Here is a 5,551-nt window from a genome sequence, read left to right as displayed (position 1 = left end):
GCTTTGTTTTTTGCTCAAATCGATTTATTTTTAAAACAAAAATCGATTGACAATCAGGCAGCGAAATTCTGTTATGGCGCATCCATTTTACCTCAGGATACAATTATTGAGATAAGAGAGTTAATAATCTCTCCACCTACAGAAAAGCCGTACGATGTACTTAAGGAGAGAGTCACGACTGCTATGACTGTTTCCACACATAAGTGTATTTCGCAGTTGTTGGAACAAGAGACCCTTGGAGATAGCAAGCCGTCCAGATTTCTAAAACGGTTACAAAAATTAGCTGAAGGTGCGATGGATAAAAGAATCGTTAAGCATATTTTCCTCCAACGGATCCCGACGGAGTATAAGGTGGCTATCGCTGCTCAGGACGAGTCCACGCCAGTGGAACAACTCGCCGTCATAGCAGATCACATTGCAGACATATTATCCACACAATCGTCTGCAGTATCCAGCGTGAAGACCTCTGGAAGAGACGAGCTTCTGGAAAAATTAATGGAGGGCCAAAAACGGTTGAAAGCCCGTATGGACAGAATAGCGGAAGACATCGCCAGACTATCATTAAAACAGAAGCAGGGACATGGCAGCAGAGGAGGTCGCAGCCAGTCCCGGAAACGCAAGCAAGAAGCTATTTGTTGGAAGCACAGACAAATGAGAGTGGCATCAACTGTCGGTGCATCCTGCTCTGGCCGCCTACTTTATGTTGTAGATAAAAATACAGGCATCTCGTTTTTGGTGGATAGTGGGGCACAAGTTTCTCTTATCCCGGCAACATCAGTCGACAAAAGGTCTCCTCCCAGTAAATTTACACTGCGAGCTGTAAACGGTTCGATAATACGGACTTATGGGGGGAGGTGCATGGACCTTAACTTGGGTTTACGCATATCGTTCATCCACGTTTTCATAGTGGCTGACGTAAGCAGTTCTATACTGGGTACTGACTTTCTGCAAGCATTTGGCCTGGTAGTAGATATGTCAGGCCAGTGTCTCCGAGATCCAAGCACACAACTTGCAGCATGTGGGGTGGTGGGGACTGGCACACCATTAGGTCCACAGGTAGCACATGCAGACCAGTACGAAGCCTTCCTAAGTCTGTTGAAGGAATATCCTTCGATATCGGTCCCCTCCTTTCACAAGAGAGTGTTACCATACACTATAACTCATTACATTGAGACAAAAGGCCCACCCGTCCATTGTAAAGCCAGACATTTAACACCTGAAAAAATAAAGGCTGCGAAAGCAGAATTTCAGCAGATAATGGAGCTTGGCATAGTTCGTCCTTCAAATAGCGAATGGGCCTCGCCTCTTCATCTTGTTAGTAAGGGTCCAAATGCATAGCGGGCATGTGGGGACTACCGAGCTTTAAATGCCGCTACGAAACCAGATAGGTACCCAGTACCACATATCCAAGATATAACAGCAGTGGCCCAGAATAATAGGGCATTTACTAAATTAGACCTTATTCGGGCATACCACCAGATCCCTGTGGAGCCCGAACATATTCCCAAAACGGCAATTACCACACCGTTTGGAATGTTTGAATTTTTGCTTGTTCCATTTGCTTTACGCAACGCAGCTCAAATGTTCCAACGTTTTATTGACCAGGTACTGCGAGACTTGCCATTTGTGTGTGCATACATAGATGACGTCCTCATTGCTAGCAGGAATAGGCAGGAACACATAGATCATGTGCACCAAGTATTAGATCGCCTGAACCAATATGGTGTTGTTTTAAATCCATCGAAATGTACTTTTGGTCAATCCGAGGTTATATTTTGGGGCACCATATTTCAGAGAAGGGAATTTCCTCATCCCCAGAGACAGTCAAGTCCATCCGAGATTTCCCTATCCCTGCTACAATGAGACAGTTGCGGCAATTTTTAGGATTAGTTAACTTCTATCATAGGTTTCTCCCTCATGTTTCCCAAGTACTTTTGCCATTGACAGGTATGCTGACAAATGTGAAGAACTGCAACATTACACTATCGGAGGAAGCAATAGCAGCATTCAACAAAGTAAAGGCCATGTTAGAAGACACCGCAAAGCTGTCCCACATTCAACCCGATAGTGAACTTTGCCTGGCAGTAGATGCATCTGCAACTGGAATTGGAGCGGTCCTGCAGCAAAAATGTAATTGGAACTGGCGACCTATTTCTTTCTTCTCCAGGAAATTGACTGATGCAGAAACACGCTATAGCACATTTTCCAGAGAGTTGTTGGCCTCGTTTTCCGCAATAAGACAATGTCGGCAGCTCCTAGAGGGACATCCATTCTACTTGGTGACTGACCACAAGCCTCTATTAGGCGCTCTGCAGTCTTCCTCAGACAAATACTCTCCCCGAGAGGTTCGTCAGTTGGACTATATCCTACAGTTTACGTCGGATGTCAGACACGTGAAGGGAGCTGACAATATACCAACAGATACACTGTTACGAGGAATAAACTCCTTCACATTGGGACCTTCCGTCGAAGCCAACACCTTAGCTATGGAGCAAGAAAAAGACGAGCACCTGCAGAAGCTTCAGCAGAATAATGGAACATCACTGCAGCTGGTGAAAATGGCACACCCCCACAGCCCTAGAAAAATAGTGTGTGATATCAGCACGAACAAACTGCGCCCATATGTTCCAGCATCCTTAAGGAAAGACATATTCAACACGGTACACGGGTTATCACATTCAGGGGCCAATGCGTCGATACGTTTGATGACAGACAGGTATGTCTGGCCGAGGATGAAAGCAGGCGTGCGAGAATGGACAAAGAAGTGCGTGCAGTGTCAAAAGGCCAAGGTCGGTCGACATATATGTGCGCCACTAGGCACATTTCCAGTACCTGATGAGAGGTTCAAGCGCATCCACCTCGACATCACTGGTCCATTTCCGACATGTGAAGGCCAATGCTATCTTTTGACATGTGTCGACAGATTTTCAAGGTGGTTTGAAGCCTTACCAATGCCGGACATGACAGCATGCACAACAGCTAGAACTTTCCTCGCTGGATGGGTAGCAAGATTCGGTGTCCCGGAAAATGTGACAACTGACAGAGGTAGACAGTTTGAGTCCGAACTGTTTCATAAACTCTCAGGACTTTTGGGCACCAGAAGTATACACACGACAGCATACCATCCACAAGCAAACGGAGCAGTCGAACGTCTACATCGCAGCCTAAAGGCCTCTTTACGCGCAGTGCTTACCAGCAATGCAAAGTGGTTAGAACACCTTCCTCTAATTTTGCTGGGTTTGCGTACAACAGTGAAGAAGGATATGAATTGCTCAGCAGCAGAAGCGCTGTATGGTACCACACTACGCCTGTCAGCACAATACTTTTGTGATACAGCAAATAAAGTTTGTGACCCTGCATCATTTGTTGATAGACTGACAAGAACCATGGCCAAAATGGCATATTCTCCATCAGGAATAAACAAGTGTGCCAACACATATGTGCCAAAGGCACTAGAGACATGCACACATGTGTTTGTTCGCGATACAGCTAGGTCGCATACCCTGCAACCACCGTACCGCGGACCTTTTAAAGTCAACAAGAAAAACGAAGTATTTCAGCATCCTCATAAAGGACGAAGAACAGTATATCTCAATTGACAGGTTGAAACCCGCAACACTCGAGGATGCATATTTAGAAGTAGATCCCTCACAAAGGATCGCAGTCGAAGTGACATTGGAAAAACGCCCTTATAAAAAACACGTTCGGACAGACAGGTAAAATGGCCTGCCCATTTGAGAGACTTTGTCTCTACATAAAAAAAAACAAAAAAAAAATCCTCTCACAACATTCAATTAAAAGTACTCCGTATTTGGGGGGGGGGTTCTAGGGGATTAAAAATTAGAGGACACCGGGGAGGAGTAATCTGCCCCTACTCTAAGGGTGGTTGGTTTTTCCCTTTGGTCACGGGCAGACGTGTTGCCTTTTCCTCTCAAGAAGAGGAGAACCTTCGTTCCACCACGAGGTGAGCTCTGAGAACTTTTTCCACCAGTCAGTGAGTCTTATCGAACTGTTGCTATTGTATTGTGTTTTATTTTTGTTTAAATGTTTGTCAATGTATAATAAATGTGTAAACGTAATTGGGCAATTGTGTTTATTCATATATTTTTTGTTTAGTTAAAACTAACAACTTCACTGAGACCGTAATATTCTTAAGGAGTTATTCGGACCGAACATGTCTCTTTTTCACAAGAGATGGTCGTCTATGAACTTAAAGAAAACGGAGGCGCAGGACTACCTGACATATGCGTCAGTAGTGAATAAACACTGTGACACTTTTAAATTATCGGAACTTACGGTGGACGACTTCAAATGTTTAATTTTTGCACAGAGGCTAGTTTCTACAAAACATTCAGAGATCCAAAGACGCGTTCTCTCATAATTATAGACAGAACAAGGTCTGACACTGCAAAAGTTAGCAGAAGATTGTCAAAGGGTAGTATCACTAAAAAAATACTCCAGAGATATAGAAGATTCAAAAATCTGGCAGAAACGCAGGGCAAAGAAAGTGTGAGACTCGTCAAAATCCAAAAGATTACGCAAGTTATAAATACTCAAACTCTAATTACAGAAAACGAAATTACGATTCAAGTCAAAGGAATTATAGAAAATCGGGAACAAGTAATAATTGCGGAAGATATGATGAAAAACATTGGGGAAAGAATTGTCCTTACAAAAATATCAGATGCTTCAATTGCGACAAAGTCGGACATAAGAGTATTTGTTGCAGAACAAAATATAGAGTACACCAAATGAGAACAAACGACAAAGAGAAAGACAATTTACGAAAATATGTGTTGGTTAATATTTTCGACAAACAAATAAAATTTCAACTTGATTCTGGAGCAGATTTTTCGGTAATAAATGTTCGCACTTGGAAAAAACTGGAAAAACCGACTCTGAAAAAGTCAAGTAAGGGTGCTAGAACGGTGACAGGAGACGAAATCAAATTTGATGGAGAAGTTGGCCTGCCTATTAATTTAAATGGCACGACGAAGAAATTGAAAATCTTCGTAATTAAAGAAAGCGAGAATTTATTGGGAACAGATTTTATTGAAAAATTCCACCTTTGGGATAAACCGATGAATGCTTTTTGTAAAAAAATAACCAGCTGCACCACAACGTCAGAAAATATTAAAAATGAACTAAAGAATGAATTACCAGAAATATTTACTATTGGACTGGGAAGATGTAATAAATTTAAAGCTTCGTTCGCGCTAAAAAAGGATGCAACACCAGTATTTAAGAAAAAACGGAACATGCCGTTCGCTGAATTAGACAAAATAGATAGCGAATTAGACAGACTTAAAAAAACGGGCATTTTATCGAAAATCGAAACCAGCGTTTCGGCAGCGCCTACGGTGTATGTAAAGAAGAAATCGGAACAAATTCGAGTCCGCGGAGATTTTTCAACCGGGTTAAATAATATGCTACAAGATCACCATTACCCTTTACCAAGCCCGGAAGAGATTTTTGCCAAACTAAATGGTGGGAAAATTTTTTCAAAAGTAGATTTGTCCGACACCTATTTGCAAATTTCGATAGAAGAAAA

The sequence above is a fragment of the Euprymna scolopes genome, chromosome 19, assembly GCF_053919585.1.
Source record: "Euprymna scolopes isolate OS-2025 chromosome 19, ASM5391958v1, whole genome shotgun sequence".
Lineage (NCBI taxonomy): Eukaryota > Metazoa > Mollusca > Cephalopoda > Sepiida > Sepiolidae > Euprymna > Euprymna scolopes.
This window is presented reverse-complemented; position numbering follows the sequence as displayed.